The sequence below is a fragment of the Poeciliopsis prolifica genome, unplaced genomic scaffold, assembly GCF_027474105.1.
Source record: "Poeciliopsis prolifica strain line A6 unplaced genomic scaffold, Auburn_PproV2 SCAFFOLD069, whole genome shotgun sequence".
Lineage (NCBI taxonomy): Eukaryota > Metazoa > Chordata > Actinopteri > Cyprinodontiformes > Poeciliidae > Poeciliopsis > Poeciliopsis prolifica.
In genome coordinates, this window is record NW_026562444.1 from 749,947 (window position 1) to 770,811 (window position 20,865).

The window sequence follows — 20,865 nt, forward strand, 5'->3', positions numbered from 1 at the left end:
GAAGTTATAAATGCAGAGTGAAGATTAAAAGTTTGGTTTTCTTATTTCATGATGTGCAGCTTCTGGACACAAACACAGAAACAGCTGGAGGACAAGAAGGAGAAGAAGAAGAAAACTCAGACGGAAACTCTGTAGTTTTCTAATATTCTGTTTATAACTGAACTAAAGTAAAACCAGGAATCATTTTCTAACGCCAACATGGCGTCTGATCACATCTGGACGTGTTTATGGTTCAAACTGTTTAAAATGTTACGTTTGATGCTGACGGAGAAATAATTACATCTGATATTAACCGACGACGTTCTGATTCTGTCAGAGCTGCAACTAAAGATTTCGTCTCGGAAAACAATCTGCTCTCCGACTGGCTGAAAATAGTTTTCATTTCAGATGAACGAGTGAGAAACGTTATGAAAAATCGTGTCGAGGGAGTTTGTCTGAAATGTTTCAGGTCAATAAAATGTAAAAAACAAAAACTGTTTTTAAATTCTGATTTTATTTAGCAAAGAAAGAAAAGCAGCCTCATGGCCGATCGATGCAAAATGTGACCAATTTTTATTCAATTAATCAATTAAATGATTTTTTTTAATTGCACATTCTGCAGATTTTTATGCAACGTTAGAAATATATCGAAAAGGTAAAAACATAAATAACTAAATAACTTTTAAAATAAACATTTGATGAACTGGAATGAAATGATATTTGGAGGAAACGATGATCTGCTGCTTAAAATCCCAACATTTCCAAACAGTGAAGCAATGAGCAAAGATTTTACTTCTGTCAAAGTGGAGAAATAAATTGTTCTCAGTCAAAATGTCCAACAAAACTAAAATAACCAACGTTACATTTTTAATTTCTTCAATTAAGGATTAATTAATTTTTCAGAAATCTGCAAACTGAAACTCCAAAAGCAGCAAAGTCCTGAGTAGAACCCGGTCAGAACCTCCCGCTGTTCGTGTGACCAATCAGAGCGATTCGCTGGGAAACCCTGAAACTGAGCCGATATGTGAAGCCGACATGTGAAGCCGACATGTGAAGCCGACATGTGAAGCCGACATGTGAAGCCGACATGTGAAGCCGAGCGGCTCGCTGCCTCTGCTCAGGATTCATCCACATTCAGGCCGTTTGCAGACAGAAAGCAGAAGGAACCGATTATCCTGTTTGCATCTTTTGAGCAATAAAACGCTCACAAACAGAATCCAGCCATAAAACGTCTGATGCTGAAAACGGTTTGATCCCAGCAGGAAGTGATGAAGGCAGGAAGCAGCTGAGGTTTTAGTTTGATGTGAAGCAGCAGCAGCGACCCAAACAAACACGACATAAACTATGGAAACCGACTGCTGAGTCCACCATGGCATGGAGACCAGATTATAGATCCATGGATTCTGTGAACCAGTCGGGCACCAAACTATCAGCTCCTTCTGGGTCCAAATCACAACAAGTTTCAAATAAACGTAAAAGTTAAAAACATCTTTCATAAAGAACTTGAACAAGAACTTTATGCAGTTTTGAAGATCAAATCCAGATGCATTAAGAATCATCTAATGATGATTTTCAGAATCAAAACTTGGAAAATAAAAATCGGTGCTAAGAGAGCTAACAAATTTAACAGAGCTAACCACTAACCTAGCCAGCAGCGTTAGCAGAGCTAATAGAGCTAACCACTAACCTAGCCAGCAGTGCTAGCAGAGCTAACAGAGCTAACCACTAACCTAGCCAGCAGCGCTAGCAGAGCTAACAGAGCTAACCACTAACCTAGCCAGCAGCGCTAGCAGAGCTAACAGAGCTAACCACTAACCTAGCCAGCAGCGCTAGCAGAGCTAACAGAGCTAACCACTAACCTAGCCAGCAGCGTTAGCAGAGCTAACAGAGCTAACCACTAACCTAGCCAGCAGTGCTAGCAGAGCTAACAGAGCTAACCACTAACCTAGCCAGCAGCGCTAGCAGAGCTAACCACTAACCTAGCCAGCAGCGCTAGCAGAGCTAACAGAGCTAACCACTAACCTAGCCAGCAGCGTTAGCACAGCTAACTGCTCTCAGCTCCAGAGGCAGAATGATTGTGGTGGAAAAACCTCCTCAACTGGTTTCATTGCAGAGCATCGGGTTGTTGATGTTCTGACCCCGTGAACAGCAGTGAATATTTTCTCCAGATGAGCGCTCCGGCTAAACGGCGCGGCTGTAAACCGTAAACAACACGGACAGGACATCAATATTCATCCGCGGTCCTGTTAATGTCGGAGCGGCTGCTGAAAATTTAATCAGGCCCGTTTCTCCCGCTGAGTTCATCCGTCATGTCGGCGTCGCCGGACCGAGCCGAGCGATCCGTGAGGCACCGACAGCTTCCCAGGAGGAAGCAGCTTAAAATTACCAGCATGATTTCATTTGTGGTGCAGAGGGAGAACCAAACCCGGCTGGGTCGGGTCGGACCGGGTCAGACCGGGTCGGATCGGGTCAGACCGGGTCGGACCGGGTCGGACCGGATCGGACCGGGGTCGGACCGGGTCAAATCGGCGACAGAAAACAACGCACCGCCGTGACTTTGTAAAGTTTGTAGAGTCAAAAATGAACAGCAATCAGTTGGAATAATGAAATTAATTTACAAACTAATGTTTATCTTTGGTCTAAATATTAAAACTATATTATTACTTAGTCAACTAAATATTTAAAACCAAACATCCATAAATTCTAACACTGTAGACATGAAGAACCTCCAATCTATCGTATCTTCCAGGATGAATGTATCACAAACTGATTAGTTTGCACAGCATGAAGAACCATCTGGAGATCAATAACTGATAATCAGCTGATCATCTCTGGACTCAGAACATTTGATAACGTTTGTTTCTTAATGCATCATAAAGCTGATAAAGACGTTTCATCAGATGTTTCAGACACAAACGATAAAAAGTTTCATTTCTGGACTCTGAAGCCAAAGCAGAACAACAGCAACGTTTTTTATTTTATTTTATTTTATTTGTTATTCACAAATATTATCTCAGGTTTTCCTGATATTCAGCCCTGATGATCCGGTTTCACCTCCTTAGCAGAAGGAAAGCAGAGACGATGATGATGATGATGATTATGTCACAGTACAATTAGAAATCCAGGAAGATCAGCAGAAAAACTCAACAGCAAAATAAAGAATCGAAACCAAAACGAAACGTGAATAAAGCGAGCTGCACAGCTCCAGAGGACGGTAAAATTGAATTTTGATATCTGTCGGGAACGGGTGATTCCTGATGATGGTCTTACTTTTTACTCCCAAAGTTCATTTGGGAGAATTTAAGGCAACAAAGGATCACCTGTGATTATCATTCAGTCCAGGACACACACCCTGCGTCCCGCTGTCTCTCTGTCCTCATCCACTAGGCTGAACTGCTTCAGTCTGATGGACGGAAATCGAAGCTCAAAATTCGATCGTTTCATTGGTAATTAAAGTCATTTTGGAGCATTAAAAACCAGCAGCAGGATGTTTTTAACTCCAGTTCCATGGAAAACAGCAGAAATGTTTCAAACCTATCAAATCATCAAAGGGAATTTTGTTCTCATTGTTTTGATTTTTCTGATTTTCATGAACATGTTGGAAAACGTTGAAGCCGAAGAGACGACGCTCCGAGTCGAACATCTGGTTCCTGCAGCTGCAGATAATTTAACCCTGGAGGTGTTGAGGGAAACCTCTAAAATCTCTAAAACCTCTAAAACCTCTGACGCTTTGGGTTCATAAAAACCAGCATGAGACGAACCACATCCTCTCACCCTCTCACCCTCTCATCCTCTCATATTCAGGACAGGCTGCAGAGCAGATGTGGCTCCTCAGCGACCAGCAGCCACATGAGAGGAAACCACAAACATCCACGAAGCAGCAGCCAAACAGAACCACATGCCGTGCAGCTGACCCGCTGGCTCTGGATGAACACATGAATTCATGTTTGGATCTGAACCGGATGGAGACACATTTTGCTGCTGCTGTTCACCAACAGGGACGACATTCTGAAAACGCCGTTTGTTCTGGACACAAACAGTTTTTCAGCTGATGAAATGAAAGTTTTTCAGCTGATGAAAGTTTTTCAGCTGATGAAATGAAAGTTTTTCAGCTGATGAAATGAAAGTTTTTCAGCTGATGAAATGAAAGTTTTTCAGCTGATGAAAGTTTTTCAGCTGATGAAATGAAAGTTTTTCAGCTGATGAAATGAAAGTTTTTCAGCTGATGAAATGAAAGTTTTTCAGCTGATGAAATGAAAGTTTTTCAGCTGATGAAATGAAACTCCATCGATTCCTCCGGATGAAAGGGTGAGGTTTCCATGGCTACGCCTGCAGAGGCGCTCCTCAGGTTTCTGATGATGATGATGATCTGTGATCAGAAACCCTGAAAGCCAAACTCAGAATCTGCAGGTCAGACGCTGAACCGTCATCCACAGTGGATGCTTGGTGCTTCACCAACGCTGAGTTTTCCCAGCAGACCTTGAACTCAGCACCCAAAAGCCATGTTGACACACTTCCTGTTGGAAACGTCTGGAGACTCATGTGACTCTGAACACTTCACCTGCAGAAGGTGAGAATCCTCCCATATGAAATATTTACCTGAAATATCTATTAAAACAGGAAGAAGCAGAAACACAGTTGGTGAATATTAGATTGTGATGCTGCAGATTCATATTAACCTCGTCACTTTACATGAAGTTAAAATGTAGAAATCCTTAAAATGAGCTCAGAAGCATCTGCAGTTTGTTTCACATCATTTTAATAAACTGACATTAAATTTATCCTGTTTCTGTTTAAAATGCTGAATGTCTAAAACTACAGAAAATGAATGAAATGGTTTTTCTAAGAGTTTTCAGCTTTAACAATCAGTAAAGAGTGAAAAACCTGCTGATGGTTTCAAATTCAGTCCTAACTTACGGAGGGATTTCTGATTTTTAGAGTCGTTTTATTTTGAAATCTCAGGTTTTGCCCAACATGTTTGAGGTGAAAATTAGAAAAATATCCATAAAGAATCAGATGATTTATGGCAGGAAATCCAAATAACTGGATTATAAACCGTATTATTTTCTAAACATCAGACTGAACAGAGTCAGGGATTGATGGATCCATAACGGATCAGCCTGATGAACGGATGAAACTTTGATGTTTGCAGCAACAGCAGCAGCAGCTGCAGCAGCAACGGCAGCTGCAGCAACAAAACAGCAGCGGAAACAACAGCTGATGCATCAGCAACAACAGCAGCACCAACAGCAACAGCAGCAGCAACAGCAGCAGCAACAACAGCAGCAGCTGTGGCAGCAACAGCGGAAGATGCTGCAGCAGCAGCAACAGCGGAAGATGCTGCAGCAACAGCGGAAGATGCTGCAGCAACAGCGGAAGATGCTGCAGCAGCAGCAACAGCGGAAGATGCAGCAGCAGCAGCAACAGCGGCAGATGCTGCAGCAGCAGCAACAGCGGCAGATGCTGCAGCAGCAGCAACAGCGGCAGATGCTGCAACAGCAGCAACAGCGGAAGATGCTGCAGCAGCAGCAACAGCGGAAGATGCTGCAGCAGCAGCAACAGCGGAAGATGCTGCAGCAGCAGCAACAGTGGAATATGCTGCAGCAGCAGCAACAGCGGAAGATGCTGCAGCAGCAGCAACAGCGGAAGATGCTGCAGCAGCAGCAACAGCGGAAGATGCTGCAGCAGCAGCCCTTTGTGCCTCTGCTGCCTAGTCAAAGCAAACAGATTCATCTCCCATAAAGGCTGAAGAAGCTCTAATGAAACATCCCATTACTGAAGCCCGATTCGGTTTAAAGGCTTTAATCCAATAAAAGGCCCTAAAGATGAAGAAGTGACTCTGATCCCTGCAGACGTGGATCAGGAGCATCTGGAGCCGCAGGAACACAGACTGCAGGAGCTGCAACGCAGCACAAGAAAAACTTCAGGACAAGTCCTGCTGTCCTCCAGGAAGCAGCTGCAGCATCAGGACAGTCGGTCCGTGTTGCTGCAGCAAGAACCCAGACCACCTCACCCGCCCAACCTGGCAACCCGCAGCCTTACCTGAGCACTCCTTGCCTCTGCCTTTGCACTCTCCGCTCTGCGGCTGGTATGAAGCCCGAACCTCCGGTCCGGCCAGCAGCAGCGCCAGCAGCCAGGCGGCCGCCAGGCACCGGGCCGCTCCGCCCGGGTTCCGGCGGCACCTCCCAGGGCCCGTCAGCATCATGGAGGAGACCCGAAGCCCGCAGTCCGCTCGGTTCGGTTCGGTTCGGCTGCCGCACACGCTTCGGTGTAATTCCTGAAAAAACGCGGCTGTCCGGACGGCGCGTCCCGCAAAGAGGGAGCTCCAAATGCGGGAGAGAGGCAGCGGAGCAGGAGCGATGATTCCTGCGGGATTCCTGCGGGATTCCGGGTTCAGGAAGCTTCAGAGGCGGTCCGGTCCGGCAGCAGCATCCTCAGTCCGAGCCTCCGCCGCTCAAACTCCGAGTCTCTCACAGCGGATCTGATGTCACCCCCGCACAGACCCGCAAACCACCGGAGCGCTCCGGCTGCGCGTCCGCCGCGCGGCAAGGAGGCGGTGAGGGGCGGGACGCGGCGCGCAGAGCGAAGCGGCAGCTGCGACCACAACAAAGAGACCCGGACTGAGGAAGAGGAGGAGGAGGAAGAGCAGGGGGGGCGGGATGGTCACGTGAGAGGATGCAACACTCCCACACACCTCCACGCCTCTTCACGCACACGCACGCGCGCACACCTTACACACACAGCCAACACGCTGCTGCAACAGAGAAGAAACCGCAGAAGGTCAAAGTTCAACAAGTTCAACATTCATTTACTGGTTTTAGAAATATACAGTAAAAAATAAAAATAAACAGGTAAACAGTCAGAACAAGATTCAAATGATTAATTAATTATTTATCAGCCAATTTAGTGAAAACGACTGATGATGAAAATGATTCATTTCTCCTCATTTCTGTTGTTTCTTTTTGGATTTTGACATTTTTTCCTGTAAGAACTCAAATATTTTCCAACTTCAATTTGAGTTTTGTTTTTTTCTTTTGCAGTTTTTATATTTAGTCTGTTGTGACATAATGATGCATCATTTTAACAGAAGTTTTCTTTTCAAAGCAACATGTGAGGAACTTTTTTGACCTCAAAGGGAAATGAAACGAACTCAAAGTCTCTTCAGCAGAAAACGTGAAACGTTCTGAGTTTTCATGATCCTGGAAGCAACCAGGACAAAAGTTCTGAACGAAACTTCATACAGGAAGATGCTCCAGTTAGGGTTAGGGTTACCCAGTTCAGTCTGACTGGAAACTAAAATGAAGCAACTGGAGAAAATCCCAGTGAAGATCAAACCTCAGTGCAGCAGGGGAAAACCTTTCCAATGGATTTCATTTCCTTTTCACTGCAAAAACACAAAATCCTAGCAAATATTTTTATGTAGTTTCCAGTGAAAATAAAACCAAACTAACTCAAAAGTAGAAAGAGCTTGTTTTAAGTAAATACTTTATTAATATTGATTAAAAAGTTCTTTACATTATTTTACTTCTAACATGGGAAAATGTTTTATAAGTAAAATAATCTCCAAATGAAACTAGAACAAAAAGTTACTGATAAATGATTTTGTCTGGTTTCAGGTGCAGTCAGACGTTTTCACTGGAAACTGGACCATAAATTCTTGGTGTTTTTGGGATCAATAAAGTATTTTTGACATTTTTAACGGAAGGCGATGGAATGAAGGATCCTCTGCTGAGCTTCTCCTCTCTTCCTGTCCTGATGAATAATTTGAAGCTGGTTGGTTGCTGCAGTCAGAAGTGGGTCACTGCTCAGACTGCAGGTCCTGCTGGACCCGGCGCTCCCAGGGAACCGCGTCCTGCTGGACCCGGCGCCGCTCTGACTCCTCCGCTCGTTAGCTTACTCATGACTGGAAATCAGAAAAGTTCACGTCTTCAGAAACCTGCAGATTCCTGAGACACGTCAAAAAGTCCAGTCTGCATCTTTCTGCAGGGAAAAACCTGAAGTTCTTCTTAAATGACATAAATTCACAGAAGGGAAAACAGAGAAAATGCCAAAGTGGCCTCAGAGTAAAGGATGAGTTTAATGTGAACGATCGCTGCAGACAGTGCAGTGTTTAGTGCAACATTTCTCCACACAACCAGGCAGGAAAGAAACAAACAACTGGAAGGCTGTTTGTTGCTGTCAGTAAAAACCAGATGACAGATGAATCCCAGGCAGCCGGAGCCAAACCTTCCTGTTTCTGATCATGTGCTTCATTAAAGGACGTCTTCCCGCCAGATCGATTCCAGGCTGGAATAATCTCTAAAAGTTCTCAGTATTTCTCTCTCAGCTTCTGATCGTCTGTTTTATTCTCCCCGTATGCAGGCGATCAGCTGCACATCATTTCACACCCAGACAAGATTTAACTGCTAACTTTTACTCATCACTGGATTTTATTCAGTTTTTTGACGACTGCTGGAGTAAAAGTAGGTTAAAGCACTGAGGAGCCGTGGTGCAGCAGGTTCTGCAGATTCTGATACCATAAATGCTTCAAACCTCCTAGAAGAGGCTGATCACTGCCTGTTAATGGTCCAAACACTAAATAGACCAAATATCCTTCACTACACAGTGGAAACATCTCCAGCCTTCAACCAGCAGCTTGTTCACAAGCTTTGCTCCAATAAAACAATTTTTATGCAATAATTTAAACAAAAATCTACAGACAGGTGAAATTTGTGTGAGTTTCCACTATAATTATGTTCTTGAGTTAAATTTTTGTCCTTGACTGAAAATATTTATCTGCACAGATTTTGCTAATTTTCACATCCAGGTTTTAATTCAAACATCATTCAGTCATTAACCGTCTGGTGACTAAATACAGAAATGCAAATAGAGAATGTCTTGATGAAATGATGAAGCTGAGGACTGGAGAAAATCAACATGTTTATTTTAAACATGAAGATCCTGAGACTCAGAGGGAGGCGAGTCTGCAGGAATAAACCAGAACCAGAGGATTTTTATCAGAGCACTGAAGCAGAATGTGGCTAAAAACAAAGTGAACCAGATAAAACTGAACAGTTTTATCAGGATGATGGTCAAAACGACAGACAGACAGACAGACAGACAGACAGACAGACAGACAGACAGACAGACAGACAGACAGTGGAGGCGCTGGAGCGATGCTCTGCAGAGAGACGAACAAACGCAGCGAGTTTTAAAGTTCAGGTTCTTAAACTAATTTAGTTTCTCTTTCAGGGACAATAAAACTGTAAACCCTCAGAAACGTTGAGTCTGTCCTCAGTCAGAGCCCAGACCTGACCCAATGAGACCCAACCAGACCCGACCCGACCCGACCCGACCCGGCCCGACCAGACCAGACCCGGATTGGCCCGACGGTCTGAATTCTGAGGCTCTGGGTGTTTCAGGGTTTGTCGTCCTTCACTGCTGAGATTCTTCATCAAGATTAAAGCAGGAAACTCTGCAAACCTCAACGTCTCCTGCTTCTTCTCCTGCTCTAATCAAATGAAACAAATGGCCGAGCCCCCTGCTGCCCGTCCTCCCAGCGCTGCAGGGGCTGAATCCTGCCTGGTTCTGGTTCTGGTCGTAGCGTGCAGCCTTTAATTTCCTCCACCATCTGTGGCGGCAGCTCGCCGCTCTGCTGCGGGTTCCAGGATAATCCGACGCGTCCTGCCGGGCCGAGCCGGCCGCCGGGGTTAACGCTGCTAATCGCCACAAAACCATCTGAATGCAGGAATTAGGTTTTAATCTGAAGGAAGCGGGTCGGGCTCCTGTCAGAACCTCTGAGGTTCGGGTCAGAACCTGCTTCTTTCCCGGTTCGGTCTGGAACCTCTGAACGTTTGGATCCTCCAGGTTTCCAGTCCAGAACCGGAACACGTTCAGAGGAAACGTTCCTTCGATCCGACCTGAGAATCATGAAGGTTCCTAAACTTTAACAGTTTAACAGAGCGACGTTCTGGTAACATGTCAGCAACAGAGGAATTAGTTTATTTGGAGATCTGGTCCAAAAGACTGGAGGGAAACAGAGACGATCAGAGACAGGATCCAGTTTCAGCCTGGTGCCAGGAGGCCGTACTGGTCCAGGAGTACTGGTCCAGGAGTACTGGTCCAGGAGTACTGGTCCAGGAGTACTGGTCCAGGAGTACTGGTCCAGGAGGTGAAGCGCTGCTTCCTGGTCGGTTGTGTCTTGTTCACACTGGTGACAAATTGTAATATTTCCTGCATGACGTTTTCTGATGTCAGTAAATGACCTGGACTGGAAGGTTTGCTGCAGCCGGAGGCGAGTCGGTCGGTCAGGAGCTTCACTTTCAAGCTTCTGGATTTTGAGACGATTTCACTGAAGATCTGAGCACAAGCAGCTGAAACGAGTCTCTGCGCTCGCTGAGCTCTGCCTGGGAGACGGGAAGCTTCGTCCACCGGACAGCCGGGAGCTGCTCTCCACCAAACCCAACGATGTCTGATCAGATCCTGGATCCGAGCGGGAGGAGAGCGTCCGGGTTTCAGGTCCGGATGATCTGATCCTGACCCGAGGTTCATGATGTCCAGGCCGTCTCTCCTGTCCTCCACCAGCTCCACGTTCATTTTGCATGAAGCTCAGAAAAGCAACAGATTTTCATTTCTCCAACAATCGAGCTTCAGACCATCTCAGTAGTTTAGTTTTGCATAATTAAAGATCGTCATAATGCTTTAATAAGCCGACCCGTCCGCAGTGAAAAGATCATAAACGGAGTCCCTTCATAAAATCTGTCATGAAAAGATAAACGGCGCATAAAGAATCAGTTTTTATGTCGGCTCTGTCAGTCACATCAAGGTGATTTATAAAGGCTGTAAAGATAAAATAAGAGCCGTGACTCTGCAGTCTGGAAACTTTGACGGTTCCGGTCGGGTCAGCAGAGCGGGTTTGTTGGTGATGCAGAAACGCTGCAGAGTTTCCAGAATATTGGTGTCTGGACTGGTTGCTCAGCCGGCGACCCAGTCTGGTTCTGCTCTGGGGTTCAAAGGGCGACCCGTTCTTTCTCTGGCCAAACGGAGAGGAAACCATCGGGTCTCTAAACGCGTCTGAAGCTTCAGTTTCATTTGCTGGTTTAATTTAATAAAATGTCTCGAACACAAAAGCAACAAACCGCTGCGTCTGCAGGGAAAATAACTAAAATACCAAAACAGCAGCAAATATAAAGAGCTGAAAACTTTTTCTACTCGAGAATTTATATTAAAATGCTGCTGTTTAATAATACGATGAAAGATACAGCAAACTGTTTTGAATTTGTGTATTTTTAGTCAATCATGTGGAACTGACTGCAGACTCAGATTATTAGCTGATTATGTTTTGAAACATGGATATAAAACCCAGGAGATTTGAATATGTGGGTATTTGTGGAAAAGCTGAGCTGCTTCCATTAGAGAAACTGATCTCAGGATTTCCCAGATTATCCATTTCCTGCCTGGATTCATTCGCCTCCAGCCTGAGGAGGAAATCGCTTCTCCCTCCACCTGCTGCAGAGACGCAGCGCTAATTGAAAACTGGAAGCATGAATCCTTGAAAACATTTTCATCTCCATGAAACCTGTCTGATCACAAAACGCTGATAAACTCAATCAGAGCTTCAGCCTGAACTGCTGCTGGCGATGAACGGCTGAGGATGAACACATGAGGCTTCCTGGTACAATCAGCCTCTAATGATGATGATGATGATGATGATGACTGTCAGCTCTGGATGAATTGTGGAAAAGTGAAGGAGATTTTTGGTTTTCATGAAGCTCCAGGTGTTTGCAGATCAGTTTGACATCCATGCTGATGGTTCTGATGTCGACCAGAGAAAAACTCCTCAGAGTTTCCACTGCAGCTTTCAATACAAAAAGAAAATTAAAACTGCTAGCTTTAGCAGTTTGTCTTATGCAGTAACATGTACACTAACAGGAATCATTTTATGAAGCTACATGCGATGTCAACGTCGTTTTCTATTCGAATATTTAATTGGAGAAAATGCATCAAACCTGTAAACTAAACTTTGAGTTTAACAATCTAAATGAATTCCAGTTTTAGGTCCAAACAGACCAGCTGTGCTGCTGACATCAGTTTCACTGCAGACTGCAGTCTCCTTAAGACTCAGATTCCCGAGGGAGGCAATAACATAATAACACGACTGCAGCACAGAGAGGCTGCAGCACAGAGAGGCTGGAGAGCAGAGAGGCTGCAGCACAGAGGCTGCAGCACAGAGAGGCTGGAGAGCAGAGAGGCTGCAGCACAGAGAGGCTGCAGCACAGAGAGGCTGCAGCGCGGTGATAACAGAAACAACCAGATGGTTTTATTGACGGCCAGCTGTTGACTGTCTGAACCGAGTCCATTTGGACGAAACGGGCCTGTTCAGAACTTTATCAGAGATTTGTCACTGAATCTCAACAGAAACACAATTCAGACATTAAACTATAAACTGCAGGACAGTTAAAACAGTTTAAACAGGTAAAACAGGTAAAACAGTTTAAACAGGTAAAACAGTTTAAACAGTTAAAACAGGTAAAACAGTTTAAACAGGTAAAACAGTTTAAACAGTTAAAACAGGTAAAACAGTTTAAACAGGTAAAACAGTTTAAACAGTTTAAACAGGTAAAACAGTTTAAACAGTTTAAACAGGTAAAACAGTTTAAACAGTTTAAACAGGTAAAACAGTTTAAACAGTTTAAACAGGTAAAACAGTTTAAACAGGTAAAACAGTTTAAACAGTTTAAACAGGTAAAACAGTTTAAACAGTTTAAACAGGTAAAACAGTTTAAACAGTTTAAACAGGTAAAACAGGTAAAACAGTTTAAACAGGTAAAACAGTTTAAACAGTTTAAACAGGTAAAACAGTTTAAACAGGTAAAACAGTTTAAACAGTTTAAACAGGTAAAACAGTTTAAACAGGTAAAACAGTTTAAACAGGTAAAACAGGTAAAACAGTTTAAACAGTTTAAACAGGTAAAACAGTTTAAACAGGTAAAACAGTTTAAACAGTTTAAACAGGTAAAACAGTTTAAACAGTTTAAACAGGTAAAACAGTTTAAACAGTTTAAACAGGTAAAACAGTTTAAACAGGTAAAACAGTTTAAACAGTTTAAACAGGTAAAACAGTTTAAACAGGTAAAACAGGTAAAACAGTTTAAACAGGTAAAACAGTTTAAACAGTTTAAACAGGTAAAACAGTTTAAACAGTTTAAACAGTTAAAACAGTTTAAACAGGTAAAACAGTTTAAACAGTTTAAACAGGTAAAACAGTTTAAACAGGTAAAACAGGTAAACAGTTTAAACAGGTAAAACAGTTTAAACAGGTAAAACAGTTTAAACAGTTTAAACAGGTAAAACAGTTTAAACAGTTTAAACAGGTAAAACAGTTTAAACAGGTAAAACAGTTTAAACATTTAAACAGGTAAAACAGTTTAAACAGGTAAAACAGTTTAAACAGTTTAAACAGGTAAAACAGTTTAAACAGTTTAAACAGGTAAAACAGTTTAAACAGTTTAAACAGGTAAAACAGTTTAAACAGTTTAAACAGGTAAAACAGTTTAAACAGGTAAAACAGTTTAAACAGTTTAAACAGGTAAAACAGTTTAAACAGGTAAAACAGTTTAAACAGGTAAAACAGGTAAAACAGTTTAAACAGGTAAAACAGTTTAAACAGTTTAAACAGGTAAAACAGTTTAAACAGTTTAAACAGGTAAAACAGTTTAAACAGTTTAAACAGGTAAAACAGTTTAAACAGGTAAAACAGTTTAAACAGTTTAAACAGGTAAAACAGTTTAAACAGTTTAAACAGGTAAAACAGTTTAAACAGGTAAAACAGTTTAAACAGTTTAAACAGGTAAAACAGTTTAAACAGTTTAAATAGGTAAAACAGTTTAAACAGTTTAAACAGGTAAAACAGTTTAAACAGGTAAAACAGTTTAAACAGTTTAAACAGGTAAAACAGTTTAAACAGGTAAAACAGTTTAAACAGTTTAAACAGTTTAAACAGGTAAAACAGTTTAAACAGTTTAAACAGGTAAAACAGTTTAAAGTTTAAACAGGTAAAACAGTTTAAACAGTTTAAACAGGTAAAACAGTTTAAACAGTTTAAACAGGTAAAACAGTTTAAACAGGTAAAACAGTTTAAACAGTTTAAACAGGTAAAACAGTTTAAACAGGTAAAACAGTTTAAACAGTTTAAACAGGTAAAACAGTTTAAACAGTTTAAACAGGTAAAACAGTTTAAACAGGTAAAACAGTTTAAACAGGTAAAACAGTTTAAACAGTTTAAACAGGTAAAACAGTTTAAACAGTTTAAACAGGTAAAACAGTTTAAACAGTTTAAACAGTTAAAACAGGTAAAACAGTTTAAACAGTTTAAACAGGTAAAACAGTTTAAACAGGTAAAATAGTTTAAACAGGTAAAACAGGTAAAACAGTTTAAACAGGTAAAACAGTTTAAACAGTTTAAACAGGTAAAACAGTTAAAACAGTTTAAACAGGTAAAACAGTTTAAACAGTTTAAACAGGTAAAACAGTTTAAACAGGTAAAATAGTTTAAACAGGTAAACAGGTAAAACAGTTTAAACAGGTAAAACAGTTTAAACAGTTTAAACAGGTAAAACAGTTTAAACAGGTAAAACAGTTTAAACAGGTAAAACAGGTAAAACAGTTTAAACAGGTAAAACAGTTTAAACAGTTTAAACAGTTTAAACAGGTAAAACAGTTTAAACAGTTTAAACAGGTAAAACAGTTTAAACAGGTAAAACAGGTAAAACAGTTTAAACAGGTAAAACAGTTTAAACAGTTTAAACAGGTAAAACAGTTTAAACAGGTAAAATAGTTTAAACAGGTAAAACAGGTAAAACAGTTTAAACAGGTAAAACAGTTTAAACAGTTTAAACAGTTTAAACAGGTAAAACAGTTTAAACAGTTTAAACAGGTAAAACAGTTTAAACAGGTAAAACAGGTAAAACAGTTTAAACAGGTAAAACAGTTTAAACAGTTTAAACAGGTAAAACAGTTTAAACAGTTTAAACAGTTTAAACAGGTAAAACTGTTAAACAGGTAAAACAGTTTAAACAGTTTAAACAGGTAAAACAGTTTAAACAGGTAAAACAGTTTAAACAGTTTAAACAGGTAACAAATGTGCAGATTGACTGTTTGTTGTTGTCATGACGACGTCATAAAGTCCAATAGGGACATAAATTTAGATCAGATGCAAACTGGCCTCAGTCTGCCTTGTATCTGCTGCATTATGTGACCCTTTGACCTTTCATGGTGTCAGAGGTTTTCTGTCGGCTGATTGGCTGAATATGATGCCCTGAACAGGAAGTCTGTAAACGTCCCAATAAAAGCTTCACGTTGCTGCAGAAGCTGCAGCCTGGAGTAAAACGTCCAACTGACTGGATTTCAGATCCACATCAGTGAAATGAAATCACAAAACTTCATCCGTTTCCTTTTCACAGCAGTTTAATGATTCTGATTTGAGAAATCTTGATGGAAAAAAAGGAATCTCCATTTTTATTTAATGTGAACTGGTTCTGGTCTGGTAGAACCAGGTGGATTCGACCCAAATCCAGGCAGGAAAACAGCCTAAACTGAGCCAATGAATTCATGTCACTTTACATTAAATCCCATTTCTGTGGCGGCAAAGTGCTGCATAATAAATGTGAGGCTCAGAGTGTCTCATTAAGGCCGAGTTTGACCCTGATTAAATGAGCGTCTGCTTTAAAAGCTTTCTAAACATCTCAGCCTCTGATGAGAATCTGTTGGGTTGGAGCCGCCTGGGAGTAAGTGATGCTGACAGCTGCAGCATCGACGCTGCAGCATCGCCGCCGCTGCATCGCCGCCGCAGCATCGCCGCCGCAGCATCGCCGCCGCTGCCGCAGCATCGCCGCAGCATCGGCGCTCATCAGCTGCCGAAGGACGCGTCTGTCTGTCTGTCTGTCCGTCTGTCTGATACCAGAACCGAACGGAGGAGCAGAAACTGGAATCACGTCAGAATGTGAGGCTCTGCAGCCGAAGTTGATTCATTTAGATTCAAGCAAGCAAACTTTTGATGTTCAGCTCATAACTTGAAATGATATTACATGTTATTGAGCAGCTGGATTAAGATTAAACATGTGATTTAATCTGATGGTTTAGTAAACCAGGAGTTTCTGTCATTAGGATGCAGCTGGATGACTCACTGTTAATGATGAAGATGATGAAGATGAATGAGCCACAGAACTGTCAGAGACATCGATCAGCGATCAATACAGCCGAGAAGAGTTTGCTCCAAAGCGGTGAAGACGAACCGGTTGATCCGTTTGAGAGGAGGAAGGAAGCGACGATGTTTGGACCCGTTTCCGTCTGCAGAGGATCAGAAATGACAGAAATACAACCGACATACAGAGAAACATGGAGAACGGACCTGAAACTGCTTCTCTCACACACATGAAGACAGAAGTGGACTTTGATACTCGGCTGATGAAGCCGCAGAAGCATTTGAATAAACCTGATCGAGACATTTAACCTCTGATATCTGAGTTCCTGATTCCAGTAACTGTTTGACAGTCAGAGTGGCTCACATGCCGAGAGCTTTTCCCAGGAAAGAGGAAAACCTGGGAGAAACATCGGGCGTGGGAGGACAGTAGTTCCAGCCGGCGCCGTTGTTCTGAAGCATAATGAGAGCAGCTGCTTTTAAAGCCTGAACAAACTGGGGGATCATGCAGAGCAACGTCTGAATGATGATGAGCTTCCTGCCAGAGAACATCCTGCATCCTGAGCTCAGAGAGGCTCATGTTCATCCAACAGGAGGCAGAAAGACACGAACAACCAAACCTACAACGTCTGATTCCTGCTCAACAGGCAGCCGAGCGTCTCCAGCAAATGTTGGTTTCTCTGCATGAAACGCAACAAGTAGAAAAACTACCAGCTTCAGACCCATCAGCCTGAACTCAATTATTTATTCATGATTTATCTGAATAAATCATTTATTTGTTCTGCAGTTGATCTGCAGAACGATTGTTTCTGTTGCCTCTAATGTGAGTCCAAACTTTAACTCATTTGGTTTTATTCACATTTCAGCCACTGAGATCCCAGCTGTGATAACGAAAGCAGAGCAGAGACCTAGTCTCTATTGTCTCTATTCTGCATAAATAAAATAGGCTTTAATATTCTTAATTTTTAACTGTATCAATTGTTTTAAGTCTGTTAAAACAATTGATACAAACTGAAGAAGTAAAATGTTCCTTGTTGTTGCATCTCTTAACTAATCTTCAGATGCAGAACATCAGAACAACATGGTTTCTCTGGTTTTATCAATAATCCATAGAGATATTCATGCTACAAATAAAGAGACCAAAACAAACAGCTGAGTGTGAGAACCGTTTGGAAAAGTGCAAAATACAATAAGTTGAAAGTCAAACAGTTACATTAACACAGCTAGCATTAGCATTAGTTAGCCTTCAGAAACCAGCATCACGTGACTCTCCATTCAATGACCTCTTCACCTCTTCAAGGTCAACAATATTTATGCATCAAATACATTTTTACTGACCTGAAATACAGAAAAGATGAGACACATGTTTAGCTTTCATTAGCATCCAACAGGAAGGTTTATTCTTCTTCTGTGTCCAACTTTTTCTATGCGACAGGCGCCCCCTTGCGGCTATATGTGGAATTCGCACAGAATAACTGAAATAACCGAAAAACTTATTACAATGAGAAAAGAAGGATATAAAAGAAAAATTATCTATCTATCTATCTATCTATCTATCTATCTATCTATCTATCTATCTATCTATCTATCTATCTATCTATCTATCTATCTATCTATCTATCTATCTATCTATCTATCTATCTATCTATCTATCTATCTATCAGGTAACCAGCAGGAGGCGCTGTTTGTTTGCTCTTTGAGCTCATAACGTGATTCCAGCAGAAAACCATTTTCAGACTTTGTGAAGCAGCTTAGATAAGAATCTGATGAAGTCCAGAGAACCACAGAGTTATGATTGATTACAGAGGAATTATTGCACATTATCATGCAGATGTCAGGATATTTTACCTTTGTGCTGCTGTCAGGTTTTCTTTTTGCAGCTGTCAGAATATTGGAGCTTTTCTTCCATTAATTCGCTCAGAGCTGCAGGAGGTGAAAGACATTTTCAACCCACTCACGTCTTTTCTTTTCTCTAAGTCAGGAGTTCCTGAAAGCTGCAGGAAGCTGAGCATAAACCCAAAAACATTCTCAGAACCAGGAGCTGGAGGAGGGAAGGTGACAGGAGATGTGCAGCTTATCTGGAGAGCAAACAAACAGCAGAAGGTGGATTTGTTCTGAATCAGCTCAGTAAAATCTGCTTTAAGTTTCTTTGTGTTTCGGTGAGCTGAAAGGTGCGTCGTGCCGGGCTTTACTGGTTTGATCCCTCCTTTAAAATGGTCCCAGCAGGTCGGGTTCAACCGCTAATTAAAGAGTCAAAAATCCATCAAATCAGCCAGAAGCCCTGGAAGCTGAACAGGGATTGCAGCAGCTGGTCTGAAGTTACTTCATCCATGTTCAGACGGAAAATCCAGCAGCAGGTTGGGATTCCTGCAGAACTTTCTGACAGAATGAGCATCCAAATAAATCTGCACAGAAACATCTTGCACCAAATATTCCAGTCTGCAGCCACATGAACATCTGAGCTGAGAGCTGGAAGCGAAGCCAGACGACTAACAGGAAGTTGGTGCTGAAGCCTTTTCCTGCCTGGATGATTCACAGGTCAGAGGTCAGCTTCTCAGAATGAACTGAAAGGGAGAAAATCAGCCAAAAAGAAAAACTCTGCGAGTGTGGAGAAATGTTACATAACATGCAGATTTTGAAGTAAATTAGATTAATTCTGCTATCGACGTTTGGTGAGAAAGAAAAGATTTCCTCTCCTTTCTGCTCCGACTGCAGATTTTATAACAAAACTTTACATTTCTGGATGTTTTGTTGAGCAGATTTAATGCTGTGAAAGTAAGAAAAATAGTTATATTGAATTTTTATTACAGTTTCATAAGATCTACAGTTTGAGACCTAAAGATAAAAACTGTGTAATTTAACCTGAAGGTTAATGAAGGTTAAGACATAAAGCAGGTCAGCCTTCATTTAAACTTTATTTTTCCAGTAATTTGAAGCTGGTTCATAATTAGTTTGAATAATTTTTTATGATAATCTGTATTTTTCTGCAGACTGAGGTGAAGCAGACACAGACAGAATCCTCACATATTGACTGAATCTTTGAGTTGATCATTAAAATCTTATTATTCTGCTGAGGCTCAGTGAAAAGCCCGTCTCTGGTTCCTCTGATCGGAGCAGCAAGATGGCCGTCATGTTCAGCAGCAAACATGGAGGACGCTCAGACAGGAAGTGATAAAACTGCAGCATCATCACTTCCTGTCAGGTAGATTTCATCACATTCATGGGAGTAAAGAGGAGAAAGTTGATGAAGCTGTGAGGCAGGAAGGAAAAGTTCTGCCTGCGGTAAACTGGGTCAAGCTGAAGCGTCATCTGGTTCTCTAATTATTCCCTGTTTTCCTCTCGGTTGGTGAAATAAGTCGCCTCCAGGTGGCTTTAAAGGCTGTTTCCTCAGTTCCCTTCATCAGACGTTCCAGTGACAGATCAGTGAATCGTTTGAACAGATCAGACTGGTTTCCATGTTGGGTTTCCCTCAGCGGGCCGAACCGAGCCGACGTTTCAGAGCGTCTGACAGCTAAAGAAAACATCTGACAGAACTGATCACAAATCAGATTCGGAAGTTATAATGTTTCAATCCGTTTTTAGCTGCATCGCAGTAAAAACTACAAACAGAGTCTGATTTCTATCAGTTCATATTTCTGTCAAAAAAACACCAAAAAGCTCTTTTTGTTTTTTTCCACAGCAGGGATCCTCAGATCATTTAATCTGATTAATATTAATAAATAACTGGGTCAATAACTGGACTCCAGCCTGATCTGAAGCTTCCTCTGGTCACAGATGTCTTTACTAGGAAGGAAACAGAAGAGTTTCAGTTTAGCCGGATGTGCTGTTAGGTGGCGCCACCTTGTGGAAAATCACTCTGGTCATCTCAGGACCAAAACTCACAAACCATTTTCACAACAGATCTGGTCTGGAGGGATTTTACAGACAGCAAATAACGCAAATGAAGAGAAGCAGAAAAAAAAGTGAGGAAAAGTGATGAGTTTGTTGTCCAGCAGCGTAACCCTAACCTGAACCCCAACCCCAACCCCAATCCCAACCTGAACCCTGTACCAGATAAACTACACCGATCATTACAGGTCAGGAGCTTCACTGTTTCCCCACACGGCGGCTGAATCTTCATCCCAAAGGCCTGAGGCAGCCGGTTTGGTTTAACTTGGTTTCTATACAACAGAACTGGTTTCTGGAGCTTTTAGTTTGAAATTAAAGACCCTGCTGAACCCAGAAAACAATCATTAAAACTTTTTCTGTGTTTCTCCTTCATCTGCTGCTTCCAGAGTTGGATCCCGAGATCTGGACTGTTTGATGGTTTCAGGTCCATCTAGAATCACAGCTGTTCATGCACCAATCAGAGTGAAACAGGAAATGTTTGTTTCCAACATGACAAATGTATGCCTAGTTTTCACTCAGCGGTTCGACATGGATCAGTCTGGATCAGTTCGGTTCGGTTCGGTTCAGTTTGGTCCAGATCGGTTCGGATCGGTTTGGTTCGAACAATTTTAGAACTTAAGGAAAATCTCCTAAAATTTCATTTTCTCATTGTGCTCATAATCAAAAACCTGTTTTTTTGGTTTGTGAGAGCAGAGGTGCAGGCTGCAGACTGGAAACATGACAAATGTCTCTGACTGAAGCTTCAGTCCAGGAGCTTCGTCGGCACCAGAGAGGTTTCATGCCTAGTAGACGGATAGAACCGGCTCCTCCGCCTCTCAGGT